The sequence below is a fragment of the Apis mellifera genome, linkage group LG6, assembly GCF_003254395.2.
Source record: "Apis mellifera strain DH4 linkage group LG6, Amel_HAv3.1, whole genome shotgun sequence".
Lineage (NCBI taxonomy): Eukaryota > Metazoa > Arthropoda > Insecta > Hymenoptera > Apidae > Apis > Apis mellifera.
This window is the reverse complement of record NC_037643.1, coordinates 1,351,671-1,371,205: the sequence shown is the minus strand read 5'-3', so window position 1 is coordinate 1,371,205 and position 19,535 is coordinate 1,351,671.

Below are 19,535 nucleotides of genomic sequence, written 5' to 3'. Positions count from 1 at the left end.
ACAATCTGAATTTTGGCCATTTTTTAAGATTTTTTTTTTAAGAATTAATATGAATTAGAGGAAATATCAATAAATGAGGATTGTATTAACAATATATATTGGAATTTTAAAATTTGATGAATATATATACTTATTCTTTATACATTATATATTTTGAATGATATTATATATTTTATGTTTTGCAATTACTCAATTTTCATAAATTTTCATTAATTTTCGTATTATTAATTAATCATACAAAAAACATCATAAAATGTCTAAAATAATAATAGGCAATAATAAAATGTTCTTTAGAAAATTATCATTTGCTATCACTTTTAATTTTAATTCTAAACTTCTAATTTATTCGTTTTTATAAAAAATTTATTTATTTTAATATAATCACATTGCTATATAATATTATCAAATTTATATATAAATATATACAATAATTTTTTTGATATTCAAGTCAAAGATAATGCTAGTCATTCCATGAATTGCTTTAATTTTTCTCATTTTTCTTATATATATAAAATAAGATATATGTATAAAGAATGAATTTACAAATTATTTAAACGTTACAAAAAAGAGTTTCAATTCATTTGAATTGAAATGGGACTATTTTAGAAGAAGAAGAAAAAAAAGAAGGAAAAAAAGAATACGACGAATGATGGATTGGCAGATTCATCCCCTTTCTCTATGGAAAGTGTTCATTATCACTGATTCCCGCGATCAATTGACGTTTCACACCGTTGATAAGCGTTTTAACGTTATAATAATGGGGTTTCCATGAGACGAATCGACCATTGGCTTATAGTTGTATACAATGCTTGTGATTCAATGCTTCGAGATCAGAGCCGATCTTGTTCATTGGGTTGCATCGTGGAGGCGCTTAATCGCTCCCTGGAAAACAATAGAAATCGACGATAATGGATCGTCGTTTCGGAAGCGGTTCGTATGGTCGTTCATTTCCTCTAATGCGTTCACGATCATGATACATTTTGGCGCGGAACGATCTCATCGCGTGAAGCTATATACTTTCTCGAGACGGCACAGACGGTAACGACGTTTCACGAGATAGGGAGAGCTGAGTTTCTGGCCTTTCACCGATTCAGAAATCATCGACTTCTCCTTACGTTTGGGCAGATATCGAAAAATTATGTTAGTCTGGAATTTCCTGTATGAGTCAGATGCTTTTGAATCAATACAACGGAGCAATGTATTTCTGATTTCCTGTAGAGAATCTTTAGCTGTTTTTTAAAGTGAATTTATAAATTTTTGAGGAAATAATATGGTATTTGTTGATCTTAATAATAATAATATACTATTTTTTTTCGCTCTATTTATATACTGGAATCTTTCAAATTTGACATATCCTTTGCACATTTATATCATACAAAAAATTCTAAAAAAATTCATTACTATATTTTCAAGTATTTTTAGATTATGTAATTAGATGTTCAAAACAAAATATATAAGTTTTATATTTGTAATAATTTTATAATGAAGATAAATATTCTATATACCATGTCATTAGTATTATTTATTTGTAGTATTTATTATATAATATTTTTATTAAAAAAGTTATTTTTATTAACGTATGCATAGAATATCTTTGAAGGACCAATTCTTAAAAATAAAAATTGATATATACAAACAAATGTTAACGTACACAAAAATATCAATTGAGGTTTATTTATTAAGTTACAAATAATTTAAGTTTACATTAAATGAAGTGAAATGATTCTCTATTCACTATCGTTTCAAATAATGAAAACTTTTTAATAATTACTTAATAAATTTATTACTTAATAAAAAAGCTTGTACAATAAAGAAATTTTTTATTGTACAATTTTTACTTGTTTTTTTTAGAATTGATCTTGTAAAACTATTTTTCGAATATATTAGAAATAGATAACATAAATAAAGTAAATAATATATAGCATTGTTCATATAATATAACTTATTATTATTATTGTTGTTGTAATTATTATTTAATAAAATTGTAATAATTATTATTTTTTATTGTTATTGTTATTGTTGTTATTGTTTTTGTCATTGTCATTGTCATTATCATTGTCATTGTTATTGTTATTATTCTTGTTCTTTTTATTATTCTTAGTATTATAATATTTGAATTTATATAATATTTGTACAATATTATTCAAAAATTTAGAATTACATATGAAATTACATATGAATTCCACAAAATTCAAAAAGTTTAACATTTTTTTTATAAAATCTATTTAAAATAGTTACAATAGATTTAGACAATTCTTTCATCAAAAATCTACTCTCATCAAAAAATAAATAAAATTATTTGTATCTGTAATTCATATCTGAAAATTTAAATTAATAAAAAAAAATAAGAATTCAATATAAGAAAGAAAAGAAAATAATTTCAAATTATGATCATTCATTTCATATTAATCATTAATATATATTACCGATAATTTCAGTACATAGTTTTTTTTAATAATCAGCCTTCAATTTCTGGATCCTTGGTCTTCTTATTAAGTGAATCTTATCTCATACATCTTTGTTCACGGCGTAACAGTATAACTTTCACTGAAGTGCAATACGATCCGATAGTTGTACTATGAACATTCAAATTCTCGTTCGAACTGCTAGTTTGACTACAAAGAGAAGAAGTATGTTTTTGTTGTTATAAGTAATCTAACAAGAAGAATAAAGAAATTGAAAAATCATGGTTTATAAGTCTATGAGATATCGTTTAAGACATGGTTTTATACAATGAATTAATGCTTATATAATGAATTAATACTTCTCAATGATTGAAATATCTATTAAATAAGTTCAGGTTTGAGAATAATTTTCAATTTTAAATTATTATTTCAGATTTTTATTGGACATTAAATATAAATAAAAAAATTTTTTTTAATAATTTATAATAGGAAAAACAAATATTAAAAATCATCTTCTGAAATGGAAAATAAATATAGTAATAATATAGTATTATAAGTTACAAATCCTATTTTTTGGAATATGAATTTGATTTTTTTTTATTCTTTGAAATGTTATTCAAAATAAAAAAAAGATTAAGGAAAATATAAAAATATAGTGAAATTATATATTTTCAATTGTATTTTTGATGCAAACAGTTTGATTTAGAAATTTAGTTAAAAATCTTTATATAAATTAATGATTGTATTAATATTAAAACTTTATATATCTTGGAATAATTTAAATCTTTTTACTATTTTGTATTTCTATTACAAAAAAATATTAGAAAAATGAATGTTGAATTAGAATAAGAAAAAAATTTGCATATTAGTTATAAAAAATTATAAATATAACTAATTTGATGTTTCAAATTCTTTGATAATATACAATTTCTATGAAAATATTCAAAATACAATTATGAAATTATATTATAACAATAATTATATCTGACAATTGAAATTATTTAATCAAAATCAAATCCAATTCTAACTTTGTGATATAATCTGTAATATCCTTGTAGTGATAATACCATACTAAATCATAGATTAAAACATTAAAGATAGAGTTGAATTGTCTATATTTTGATTTCCTTTATCATATACTACATATTTTGTTAGAATATTTCGTTAAATGAATTAAAAAATATTTTTACTAAATGAATTAAGGAAATTTATATAGATAAAGTTTGAAACAAAATATTGAACAAAATTCGAAAATATATAATTAATAATACTATATGATTTTTATCAATATTATTTAATTCAAATTAATATATTTTTATTTTTTTTAAACATTAATATTTTAAATTTATAATTTAAACATTTCTCTACTATACATATCATTCAACTAATCGCATCTAGTTAGAATACAAATAATATTTTGAAAAATTTCAAATAAGACACATTATATAATTCATACAATTCTTTTATGAGAAGTATAAAAAATATATAAAAAATAATATAAATATAAATATATATATATAGCGAATCGCTATATACATTACTATCTATATAATTTTTGAATATTTAACATGTTTTAGTACAACATTATGATTTCAATATAATATTTTTTTATAAGTAATTTATCACTTTTATTATAAATTCTATGTTTTAACAATTTTAACGTAAATAATCTATAAGTAATAATGATAACATTATTACAAAATATGTAATATGTAATTCACATTATTATTATATTAAAGTATAGAAAATAATTATAAAATATCGTTTTTTTCAATAAAAATTCTCAAAAAAAAAATACTCTCTTTTCAAAAAAAATTTATGCAATTATATCATTCTTAATACATTATATATTTAATTAAAGCAATTTTAATAATATTAACAATAAAAATTGATTTTATTATTCTAGAAATATAATTCCAGAATTTAAAATAAAAAATTTGTTGTTTCTAGAATTTTAAAACTCTTCCATAATTTCTCTTAAAATTAAAATTTATTCATAAAAAAGTTGTCTATTTAAAATACAGAATATTTATATTATTTACATACGAAATCTGTGTGATTAAATTTATGCGACTTTCACGACACTTTTTCACAAATTTAAACTCATAAAAAAGGATTATACAAATATTCTGATTTTTTTCATGTGAATCTTATTAATATTTTTTATATGATTTGTAGCAAATTTCTTTTTTCGTTTATATTTTTGATAACTATGATATGAAGGAAAGTGATATTAATCAGTGAATTTCAGAGAAAAAGTCAACAAATTTATCATCATAATTTATTCATGAAAGTATAAAATATAAAGAAGATTTCAAACAATTAAAGATCTTATATAAAAATTTAAATTTAAATATGTTTATCTAAAAAGATTTTAAAGAAAAGAAGTATTTTATTTCAATTGAATTTTATTAAAAAATATAATACAAGTATGCAAATTAATATTCAAAATTCAATAAAAATATATTTTTATTCAATAAAATTCTATATATATAAATACGATTAAAGCTTGAAACAATTAAAGTACAATTTAAATTGCTTAATTACACTTATCCTTTCCACTTATCTTTTCCAAATTAATTTGATTCTCTCATTCTACGCCAGTTAACTTACTAAATTAATTACTACTCCACTTCTCTTCACCCACCCAAGTAATTTTTTTAAACTCTTGAATGATATTTAATTCAAGATAAAACAAAAAAATCATGTCTAATTTATTCAATCAACCAATTTAAAAACTATCAGACACAATTGTAAAATCAAATTCCCATCATAAATTAGTTTTTTTTTATAATAATTCTATAAGAAGACACTAATTAAAAGATAAAATTCAAATTATCGATCAATTATACGATCGTGATTAATCGTATTGCATTATAAACATTAATCAATTTATAAATTTCATTAAAATATATTAAAATATTATATATAGTACATAAAATGTTACATATAATATCTTTTCACTGTATTTTTCATCAAAATTAAATTTTGATTTATCTTTTTCAAAAAATAATATTTTAATTATTTAAAGTATTAGTAGTAATTAAAAAGTTATAGAAAGTTTTACATACATTCTTTCCGTATTTAAATTTCGTTTATTTTCTTATATATTAATCTATTATTTTGCTAATAAGTTTATTGTGGATTGGGATAATTCAATGATTGAAAAAAAAAATTAAATAATTCAATTTAAAAAAATTTAGAAAAGATTTAATAATTCAATATGTTCGGTTTAAGAGATATATTCTAGATATATTCTAAGTTTTCCTTGATTCGAGAAAGAGCTCATGTCTTCTGAACTTTCCAACTCCATATTTATTTCGGAAGATCATAATTTTTTTATGAAATGTACAACTAAAGGCGCCATAAATCAATTCTTTGATTACGCAACATTTATAAACCTAAAGAAAATTTTTTTATTTAAGGTGAAGGGAGAAGTATTGTAGAAGAGTTGTTCTCAAGCAAACTAATCCGTAAGTGCTTGACAAAAATTTCCTTGAGTATAGAATGATACTGATTGCAATGGAGATTGGCATTGGGTTGAAAAATGTTGAAAAAGTTTCAAAGTCACGTTCACATTTCAGTTAAAGCGAAATATTCTAAAAAATATACGCTCCTAAAGATTCTTTAAATACTTTTTTCAAAAAGCTCTTGTATCTCTGTTCTTTCATAATATCATTCTATATCCTTTGTTATATTTTAATATCACCCTATATTATTAAATATCGATTCATAGTTACAAAACTTACCTTTTTTTTTATAATAAAATTTACTTTATTTATTTTCTTGAATTATTTCTCCATTTAAAATACTCTTTATTATCTTATTAATATTAATATATCATCAAATTTTCTTGTGTATCTTTCATATTTTTCATTATTCTCTTATATTAAGGAATTGTTGTTTCTTTTATTTTTATTTAAATCATTTAATTATTTATTTACTATATTTAAACACGCTCATATAAAAGATTCATAAAAGATAAAAGAATTTGAAAACAATTAACAAATCGGAAATTTATTTATTAATTTCTATTGGTTAACTTCTCAAAACAAGCATTTATCACTATTCAACTTAAATTCCATTATTTTTATTTGCATATCATACAATAGGAAAGGTTTTTTATTCAGTCCATTCAATTTATTGTCAAGGAATTCGATTCACTCGTAAACCTTGACTTCCGAACAGAATTCTTTCGCTTTGTCTGTTATTTCTCACGAAATATAACATGGTTTCTATTGCACAATTTCCTTCTGTTATTTGATCCCGATCATCGAATCGATATCCAGAAATTTCGTTCTCCATCATGAGACAACCTGCTTCGCTTAACGTTCTTTTTTTATTCTCTTTATTGAGTTTCGATTTTCATTTTCTCAATTCTGAATGTTCATTTATTTATAATGAATTTAAATATAATAAAATATCTATTGGAAGATTGGAATTCATGTAACAAATATTTTTTTTAATAAGGTATCAATAATCAACAATTTAAAATAAAAAAGGGAACAAAATCGATTTATCATGATTGAATAATTTTATGATCAAATAGTTTCAAATTAAAAATATTTCAGTTTTATTTCTTTATTTATATCTTTTTATAAAAAAATAAATAAATAACTTAATATGTTTAATTTTCATTCAATAAATTTTAATATTTTTTTAATATTTTCTTAATATTTTTATTATTGTTATCTTTACTATTAATGATTCTTTTTTTTTAAAATACAAACAATATTTATGTAATATATAATTTCATGAAAGAGTAATTTATTTACTTTTGTTATTAAAAATATCAAGAAATAATTGTTAATCACAGACTACTAAAATAAAAATCTCATTATATTATAGTATAAAAAATTAAAAATAAGAATATTAGATTTCTATAAGTAAAATAATAATTTATTATTGTTAACTCATAATATCCAGAAAATTTGACAGATTATTTTGATTAATATTTTTTTTACTTTTTAATTATTTATATAAAAAAAAATAATGAACGTAAATAAACAATTAATAATTAATTTTTTACATAAAAAAAAAGAATTTAAAAGTAAATTATTAAATTATTCAAAAATTTTCTATGTATATATCTATTATTCTTTTTAAAAATTCAAAAAATAAAATATTTATATTATCTAATCAAATTATTAAATACTTTAATATTAAAATAATAAAAATGTGAATCTTTTAATTGATTATTATATACTCTTTCAATTCAGATCTGAAATATATGTATAGGTATGTGTGCTAATTACTTCAAGTATAGACGTTGAAGAATTTTTTCAATTCCTAAAACGATCGACTATTTCGCTGTTATTATCCGTTTACAAAATCCAGTTTCTACGTGATTTCGTCGAATGTCAGTAAACAAGCTCAATTCAAATTGTATTCTTTTGAATGTCCGCAATTTTCGCAATATTATATGAGATAGTGAAAGTTCCGCTGTTGCAAGACTAAGGTGTACGGAATAAGTATAGTACATACCGGGAAACTAAAACTAGCGGAAAACTAGCCACAGGGCGGTTGGTTTAACGTTCAAAGCGAACTCGAAGCAACAATGGCTACGTGTGTTCGCAGTTGCGAATCGTTATAATCGAATTTAACCAAGCGTTGGTTTCATCTTTTGAGTTCTCGTTGCTACATTGATAAATTACAAATGAAATACAAGATAAAATACAAGAATCTAAGAAAGCAATTATAAAAAGAAACAATTTATTTAGATCATTTTTTATTTCTTGCTGATAGTATTAGTAAAAAAATTTTATGAAATTAATCTTATTGTATTTTTTTCTTATATTTGGAATTTTGATACTTTAGAAAAATATTTATTATTCGATTTAATTAAACTAATTACCAATTACCAATTAATTTATCAAAATTAATAATAAATAAGTGATGATTAGGAATGGTGATTAGGATGATTAAGATTTAGTATAGTAAGTATTTTTTCCTATGATTAGAATTTTGATATTTTAAAGAAACATTTATTATTTAATGTGATCAAATTAATTAACATTTCAAATTTAGAATAAAATTAATAATAGATTTTATATATTACTTATCATTTTATTAAACTATATTAGTTATTAATATTTTGATTATAATGCAAAAAAATTGAAAAAAACTTTATTATATTATAATCTATTTATCATTATGTTTGAACAAATCATTTCAAATTAATTTAATAATGAGTTTAATACAAAAATAATTTATTATTTTTCTTTATTTTTTATCTCTTTTTAATTTTTGAATATTCATCGTTTTATATATGTTGATAAAAAATATTAAATAAAAATAATGTTATTATTAATTACATTAATAATTAATTAATAATATTAATTATATAATAATCATTATTGTAGAGACGATAAAATACTTTGAATGGAAATTTTATGTATGACTGAATCGAATTATGTTCTATATATGATCACGTTCATTTATTCTACTTTCACTGAATTTTTTTTATTAAATTAATAATTATTTCGTAACGATGTATGTTAACACAACATTTTTTAATCTTCTTTTCTTTTTCTTTATGAAAACAATTTAAATTTACAATCATGTATTAATCATATGTTAATAATTTTATAACTTCTAAAGGTTAACAAAATTAACAATTGATTGATTCAGAATAATTTTTCATTTAACTTCTTTCAATAGTAATTAAGTTTTAACCGTAAATGAATTAGTTCATAAATTTTCATATAGTTATATGATATATATTCTTATAAAATAATTATTGAAGAATATTTTATTCTAGTAATAAATTTGTATGTATAAAATTTTATTTTATAAAAATATTTAAAAATTGATATATTTTGTAAAGATAGATTATAAAATAGCAAGATATTTTTATCTTCGAAATATATATTTAAATAAATAAATATTTATTTAAATATATATTGCAATAAAATAGTAATAATAAGAAAGATAAAATAGAAAAATAGATAAATTTTCATTTCTTATCAACTCTATTACAAAGAATATTTTCTTCGTATCAAAGAAAAAATTTATTTTTCGTGGAAATGACAAAATGAAAAAAATTAAGTTACTATTTTTTGCCAGATCTATTTTATTTGTCAGATTTAGCTGCCATTGATTGCCATCTATTTTTGCAATTGAAAAAATTCCTATCTGAAAGAAATTCTTGTCAGACAAGAAAGTTAAGGAAGCTGTCGGCTACTTACAGATCTCGATGAACTGGAGATTTCCTTATATTCTATTTCAAGAATTTTTGAAATGTCCCACAAATGTACTTAGAAGAATCGTCCAAATCTTACTTTCAATATTTTCTATTATTTTATTCAAATATTTTTAAATTATTTTTTAAATTATTAAAATTTCTATCATTTAATTAACATAAAAATAGCCAATTACGTAATTAAATAAAAGTTTGGAATCGCTAAAATTTAAGAATACTAAAATCTAAATAGAAAGATTATTAATAAAACAAATTAAATGTTCTTAAATTAAATTGTTCTTAAATTCTTTTACCATTTTTTAAAATATAGAATTCTTTTTTTTTTTAATTGTCTAAAGCTTTAAATTATTAAAATACAAATATTAATATTATAAATAAAATAATAAAAATAAAATTTTATCTATGTTTTAATATATTAGTAATCAAAAATTATTTTCATAAAAATTTTAATGAATTTTTTTTGTGTTGAAAATGTTCAATTTCAAAATTATGAAAAAAAAGTTTATAACAAACAAAATAAACTATTAATTTACTATGATTATTGATTAATTAAATTATATTTTGCAAAATAAAAAAAAAGTCATATATATCAATTATATTGGGTTGGCAACTAAGTAATTGCGGATTTTTTTTAGAAAATCAAAGACAATTTTTTCATGGAATTAAATAACTTTATTCTGTAATGTGTTGTCCATTTTGATCAATGACCTTTTATCATCTTTCAGGCAGCATCATAATCCCACGTTCATAAAACTTCTGATTTTTATTAGCAAAAAACTGAATCAGGTACGATTTGATATCATCATCATTATTGAAATTTTTACCATTCAAGGAGTTTTGTAAAGATCGAAACAAAAAGTAATCAGATGGTGCAAGGTCAGGACTATATGGTGGATGTGGCAAAACATCCCAACCAAGTTCCAATAATTTTTGCCGAGTGACCAAAGATGTGTGTGGCCTTGCATTGTCATAATAGAATACAATACCTTTTCGATTTGTCAATTCGGGCCGCTTTTCTTCAACTGCATTGTTTAATTTCGTTAGTTGTTCAATGTAGACAACAGAATTGATCGTTCGGTTGGTGGTAAGAGTTCAAAATAGACAATTCCTTTGTAATCCCACCAAACTAATAACAAAACCTTCTTTTGATGAATACCAGCTTTTGATGTTGTTTGAGCTGGTTCACGTGGCCTGCTCCACGATCTTTTCTGCTTGGTATTGTTGTAAACAACCCATTTTTCATCGCCTTTATCATTCGTTTTAAAAATGGATCATTTTCATTACGTTTCTTTAGCAAATCGCAGCTGTTAATGCGTTGCGTTAAATGCTTTTCTTGCAGTTCGTGAGGAACCCATATATCGAGTTTTTGAACATAGCCAAGTTGTTTTAAGTGGTTTTCAATGCATGTATGTGATACATGAAGCTTCTCTGCAATCTCACGAATTGTACTGTGACAATCCGAATCGATTATTGCTTTGATTAGATCGTCATCAACTTCAACTGGACAACCAGAGCGTTTTTCGTCTTTGAGTGAAAAATCACCAGAACGAAATTTGTCAAACCAATTTTGACACTGCCATTCTTTTAAGGCTTCGTCGCCATAAACAGCACATAACTTTTTGTAAGCTTGCGATGCATTTTTCTCTTTGTGAAAATAAAAAAGTAAAATATGATGATAATGTTCCTTTTGATTTTCCATTTTTCAACGAATGCCAAACGAAAACTACGCAACCGATCAAAAAACTTTTTTTACTGATTGACAGCTGAATTGCTAACTATCAAATAACAAAATGTGTTTTACATTTGGATTACGCCAGCAAACCTAAAAATTCAACTGAAGCCATCTATGAGTGAAATCCGCAATTACTTAGTTGCCAATCCAATATATTGGTAATTGAACAAAATTTACATATAAATATAAATATAAATATATATATATATGTACCATTTTTTAAAATATAGAATTCTTTCATATATATATATAATAAAGAAAATAAATAATAAAGAATTTAAAAACAATTTTTAGATAGATATATAAAAATAACTTCTCTATAATATCTTTTCAAAAATTACATAATCTTACTGTACCATTTGCAAAATTCAATTCTAAATTGCAGCAAAAATATGTATTGAATTGATTAATAAATATATATATTATGTTGTTATCAATATGAAAATAAAATAAAAATTCAATATATAATAAAAATATAAATATATTTTAAATTATTATTTTTGCAAATTTTTGTGAAATTAATGATATAAAATTATAATAATATAATATATATATAATAAATATATTATACTTATAATTTTTTTCCAAATACTAATACTAATACTAATACGAATAAATGATGATTAAATGAAAACTATGATAAAAAATAATTTGTTTTAAACAATTAAGAATTATCACAAATATATATATATATATATATATATATATATATATATATATATATATATATATAAAATATCAAAATCGCATAAAATTTATATAAATTTGTTTAAAAATTAAAAACTGAAATGAAGAAATGAGAAAACAGTTAACTGCAAAATGAATTATCTTTATGATTAATTTAATTTTAAAAATCATCTTTGGATACATGAGAACAAATTTTGTAGACTTTAGATATTTTTATATTATATTATTTTTTTTTAAACATTATATTTTTACTGTTATATATAACTTCACTTGTTTTTTTATTTTTTTTTATGTTTCATTTTTGTTTTATTTTTCTAAATCAATTTTTTTTATATAGTAGATAATAAAGATTAATAAATTTATTCTTTTTTTTATTTTTTGAAATATTATTATTAGATCAATTATTCAAATATTATATCAGTTTTTGATTCTGAGAATATAAAAAATTATTTAAAATATATTATTTTATCATTGTTTATTATAAATTTTATGAATATTTATAAAATATTGTATCAAAATTTCTCATCTAAATTTAAAAATCAAGTAAATTAAATATTTGTTGCATTTTGATTTAAGATATTTTTATTTTCATTTATATTACGTGAAATTAAAAAAAATTACAATCCAATTATTTTTATAAACAATATTTATTATACTTTTGAAATAAATGTTGTAAGTCAAGTGAAAGTACATATTAGTAAATATTGATTGACCAAATTTTAGAAGATACAATTATGTAGTACATTTTACAAGATAAATCTTGATAAGTCATTATCATTAAAGAACGAATAATAAAAAAAAATATAAATCAAAAAAATTATTAATAAATTACCTTATGTAATTTACAATGTAATATATAAACTTTACAATATTTATGTACCGTTTAAGTGATTCTAAATATACATTATAACAAATTAACTTGTATTCGATTTTAAAAGTATTAATAATAATCGATTTTAATAATAATTATACTTCTATTTTAATAATCAATATTAATAAAATAAATGAATATTAATAAAAAATATGAAATATCATCGGAATATATAATCGTATGTTCTCAGATTCGTATGTACTATATGTATGAGTACTCACCTATATCGATAGCGAGTTGCGAAATACGCGAGCATTCCCGACATCGAAAGAGCAAGGGAATCTCTCTCTTGCGGCGAGATGCTTCCTTGGCACGTGATGTAATATTACGTGCCTCATGGTCAAGAGGTGAAAACTGGTCGGACTTGCTAGCACGGAAAGATTTTCTTGCTAAAAACTCTGAATATCGCTAAATTTATAGGCTATGGGTATAGATCGACTCTCCTCATTTCTTTTTTTATCCTTTTATATTTTTTGTGTTTTTTCTTCAAGTTAAGTTAAAAAGTTATAGAATTTTCTTATAAAATTTCAAAGTATATGCAAAACTATTTATGCATGTTTTTGTGCTTTCTCTTTTACTCTGAAGATGAGGTGAGCAAGAAGAAACCAATAGAATGGCAAATTGAAAAAAAAAAAAAATATAGAGAAATAGAAGATTTTTACGTGATAAAAATGATGATTTTTGAAACAGAGATTTAAAGAATGGAATTAACAAGAGTATTTAAAGAAATAAAAATTTCTAATGCAAAAAAAATATTTCTAAAATATTTTTCAAGAATTAAGAAGAAAAGAGAAAAAATAAAATAAATTTAAACGGAAATAAAAATCTATAAATTGTAAATATGTAAATAAAAATCTTTTTAAATAAATTATTTTTAATTAATTATTAATTAATTGATTACAATATTTATATAACTTATATATATATATATATATATATATATATATATATATATATATATAATATATATATAATATATATATACTTATATATACTTATATATATATATATATATAAAATATATATACTTATATAACTATTCTAATTGTATAACTTATATATATATATATATATATATATATATATATATATATATATATATATATATTTATACAATTTTCAAATTATAAACATTTTTAAATAATATGTTTATATTTTCATTATCATGTTATTATAGCTAATAAAAAGCATTTCAAATATATTAATTTTGAAATTGATTTTGAATGAAAAATTCATAATAACTTGAAAATGAAAATTTAAAAAAAATGATCTTTGAAAAAAATTTTAATTAACATTAAATTATAAATATAAACCACAATATAGTTTATAAACATAACCACAGTAATAATTAAATGGCTAAACATTTTTTTCCTCATACATTTTTTTGTATTTTTTAAAGCAGCAAAAATATTAAAGTAAAGAAAATAAATGAAAACACTATTTATTATATTATAAAATTATTATATTTTCCTTTTTTATTGTATTTAAAATGCTGAAAATAAAATTTTTAATTTAATGTATTTTTATTTCACAGTGTTTTTCTATAAAATATTTAAAAATATAATTAGAAACTATTTTAATAATTTTTGCATATAACAATAGTCTATGCAAGTCTAGGAAGTCTTAGTCTATGAAATAATTCATATGAAATGATTCAATTAGAATTATCTTTCCAGGACTATGCATATTTTTTTCACAACTACAACATATGTATTGCATTGTATATTCTTTTCTTCAAATGGAAAAAATTTTTTTATTATATAAATTAAATTATAGTATTCAAAATATTAATATTTAAAAATATTTGTATTTTTCAAATATTCAAATAACTTATAACAATTTTATCAAAAATATTCGTGTTTATATAAATCTAAATGTTAATTCTAAATATTAAATCTAAAATACGGACGTTATACGGAATAAATTAAGTTTTTTCATTTAGAAAGCAAGTTGTATACATACAATACAAAAAGAAAAAAGTTAATATATGTAATATATAGAAAGAATAATTAAAAAGTTTAATATAAAAAGGACTTTTCTATAATAAATATTGAAGTTGTTATAAAAAATAATATTTTAATAAAAATTGCATAATTAAAATTATAATTATAATATAATTGTCAAATGTGAACTTATTTATATGATTGGACATCTCAATATTTTTTTTTTATTTTATTTTTTGTATGCTCAAATCTGAAAATTGGATCAAAAAAATGCTTTATTAACATAATTTTTATTACAATATATTTTATTTAAGATTATTTTATTTGACAAAAAAAATGTATTTTATTTGCATTAAATTATATGGGAAAATTATGAAGCTTTTATCAGATAATATTATGAATAATTAATTGAAAATCACAGAGAGCCTAATTTCCTCATAATTACACTTCAAAATAATTTTTTCATAGATTTTAAATTGATTATAATTTTCTGATATTACAGACTTCTATTGAAACATAATTTGATTATAGATAGAAGTTACAGTATTAATTTTAAAAATTAAACTCAATATATTTTTAATCAATTTATTATATTTCATGATATTGTAATATGATATTCAAAGTAAAATTCATCTCAAAAAAGTTTTTTGAATCTTTATTACTATCTTTCTATAATTTAAATTTAAGTTCCTTTATAAATATGATATGCAAATAAACAATAATATTGAAATTATAATTTCAATTTTGTCATATTTTTATAAAATGAGAAATAAAAATAATTATAAACAAAAATTCCATGTAGTATAGATCTCTCTTACACAAAAATTAAAATATATAATAATATAATAAGGAAAATAATTTTATATATATGTAATACAAATACAAGCAAGAATTTTCTTACATTATAAATTATAAATTAAAAAATAATTAAACATAAAAAAATGTCAGAATTAATAAAATTAATGTCATTTTGTAGAATAATTCTTATAATTTTTCAATTCTTGAGTTTAATTAAGAGGTTGATTATTATGTAATATCACGAACAATCTTACCTAAAAACGATAAGAAAAGAAAAATCATTGAAATCATTCAACGAAGAAAAAGATATTGAGGAAAAAATGTCGTACTTGTCGATTGATTTATCGATCGATTCTTGGTGATTGAAGCTACTCGAAAGTACATAACGATTAATTGGTCAAGAAAGGAAAAATAGCAGACGATAATCTGAAAATACACGAAATCCGATGTTCTTGCGGTCGTTAGAATTAATGGGTATCGAAGTAACATTAAAAAAAAATACTATACTATATTTATTTTCTCTCTCTCTCTCTCTCTCTCTCTGTCTCTCTCTCTCTCTCTCTCTCTCTCTCTCTCTCTCTCTCTCTCTCTCTCTCTTAACAGAAGTGATAAAGCATAACAATAAAAAAAATACAGTTATCAAAAACTCTATAGTTGTCATGAATGTACGTATATATCATTCTCTTCGTTATTTCAGTTGAATGATAAAATTAATCATCTATAATTGATTTATAATTTCCATTTAATTATTACCACGTCAATGTTAATACGATTTTACGTGTGTGTTGTTGCGTTATATTCGCTGAAAACATTTATTTAATTCCCGTAGCTGTGGATAACAATTAACTTCATATTAACGACGTATTATTTGCGGATTCGCATTGCTATATGCTTTCGTCAGATTTCCCGCGCTCGTTTCTCTGATTAGAATGATTAATGTCCTCGTGAATTTCCCCCACTATAAATCGTATCGTTAAACGAGATCATAAATTTCCTCAGTCACGATTTCTCGCGTCTTCCGATTCAAATTAAGAAGATAGGTGAATGAAATTCACGAATTCGAGAACGATTTATATTAGGGATGCTGTTAATTTATATATTTATATATATTAAACGTAAAAGAAATTGTTATAATTATTTTGGTATCTTTAAACCAAAGAGAAAAAAATGACTAAATAATTGAAATGAATTAAACGGATCATATTTAAATGGATAATAATAAGCAGATTGATTTGAAGAATATTTCGATAAATTATTTATAAAGTATTTGATTTCATGATGGTTTTCCATCCACATTTTATTTAATTAATATTTAATATATTAAAAAATAGTTTTATTTTTTAATTCTATATTCTTCGTTTTTAATCATTTTTGGATATTTTATGTAGATATTTTCATATTATTACTAAAATAATTACAAATTCAGTAATTAAAAAATTATAAAAAATTTATTTATATAAAAAAAAGATAATGAAAAAAATTCCAAATTAAAATTCTATCTGCAAAAATATTCATCATAAAAAGAATTGTGTTAATTACACGAAGCAAATTAATTTAATGAAAATAGATATTTTGTTTATAATCTGATCATTTCGCGATGATAATAAAATCTGTCGCTAGTTATAATACATAATAAAAATTATGGAAAAAAGTTTTGTATAATTCACAATGGAAAATAGGAATATTATGAGAATTTATGAAGAAAGAATCATTAATAATTTCTTGACAGTTTGCAACAGCTGTAATGTAATAAAATGTTCATGTGAAGATGTATGCTCTAAATACAGTTTGAATGTACATACAAGATGTTTTTTGTTACAATAACTTTCATAAAGATGGTATAACAATAGAATCATATACATATTTTTTTATATTCAACATAACATTAAAATTTTATTAGAAAGTAAACTACATATATTCTTTTTATATTTTATATTTAATCTTAAATATTACTTTTAAACTTTTTTTTCAAATTTCGTCATTTATAATATCAAAATTTTCATTGAAACTTTTGATCTTTAATACCTCAATACATTTTATACAGTTAATATATTCATAGATTTTCGGATTAATTCTAAAGGCTAAAATAAATAAAAAAGTTAATATAAAATAAAATAATATAAAATATCTGTTCAAATTTATTTATTAAATTATAAGCAATTTAAGATGGCAGAAACAGAACATGATGTGATGATATAGAATTATTATATATAGAATTATTTCACTTTATTTGTGTTTCCTCTAAATTTCAGTTGTTTTAATAAATACATAATTCATTTCAATCGATAATTTTGTAAGAACTTTTGTGTTTGTTTAGAATGAAACATGTTTTCTGAAAATATTAATATTTTACATAAATAATTACAATTAAAATGATGTAAATAAATATATAATTATAATTCTATCTTAATAAATATTATTAATATAAGTTTTGAATAATTAAGAACATATATTTTAATCATTGAAAAATTTATTTTTTACCAATTTTTCTTTATTAATCTCTTTAAGTTATATCGATTTTTTTAGCATTTTTAACACATTCAAAAATATTTCATCAAAATAATTTACAGGAAATTGAATTGCGTTTTTATAATATGTATTAAATATACGTATAAATTTCGAAAAAATGCAGTTATGAAATGCATAATAAAAAATTTTATAATTAATCTTATAATTAATTAAATATTTCTAATCTGATTTATAAATTGTAATTTATAACATAATATTTCAAAAAGGATTTGATCTTGAAAACATATAACTTCAATGTAACTCAAATTAAATATTTATCATTTTATTTCTTGCGATCCTTCAAATTCGATTTCTTTTATCAAACAAATTTTAAAAAGATTTATATCGCTGAAAGTTAAAGATGATATTGAATAATTTGATGTGAAAATATAACATATATAAGTATAAAAATATTGTAACTAGATATGCTAGTTTTGTATATATATAATGGAAATGGAGAGCAAAGAGTGACAATCAAAATGAATGGAAACCTTGACGTTAGGCACGCGACGTGAGTAATTACCAGTCATTAAAGATATCAAACGAAGTATAATGAGTGGAAATCACGCACTTAGTAAATGATAAAATAATTAACTGTTTAGAATAGTACGTGAATGCATGAGAAGATGAAGAATAGATAAAAATAAAGAAGATAAAGAGTGTGTGTTGTATTTTTGTTGAAAAGTGTGAACATTGTATTTTACTTTGAGATGGAAGAATTATGAAGAACAAAATAAGATTCAAGAAACATTTTTAAGATTATGAAGTTATCAAAATTAAATTTTTTAAATTTAATTTTAAATTAATTAATAAATAATCTTAAATATTTTAAATTATTTTAATAAGGATTTTAAAACTAATTTTAAATTAAATACAAAGTATCTTAATCAAATTCTTACAATTAATAATAAAATATTTAATAAACTATTCTATCAAAAGTTCTATCAAAGTTACAACCAAAATTTTATTTAGAGAAATTATTTCTTAATCTTATGTTAATTTTTTTTTTTTATAAAAATTAATACTTGAACATTATTATACTTGAACAACATTATCTTGAATCTTCAACAAGTTTTAGTTTTTTATGAATATCGATTGTGATACGTTGGAGAATATTTCAAAAATATAATATATCGATATTCTTTAAAATTTATTTCTTGGAAAATTTTATTATTTTTGATATATATATATATATATATATATATATATATATATATATATATATATATATATACACATTGTTATAAATATTTATATTATATTTATATCAATGTATAACAATGTATAAAATTATGAAAAATGGAAATATTCTATTTTGTCTCCATAATCCTAAATAATTTTAATCCTAAATATTATAAAGTATTTACATGATAATTAAATTTTTATTAAC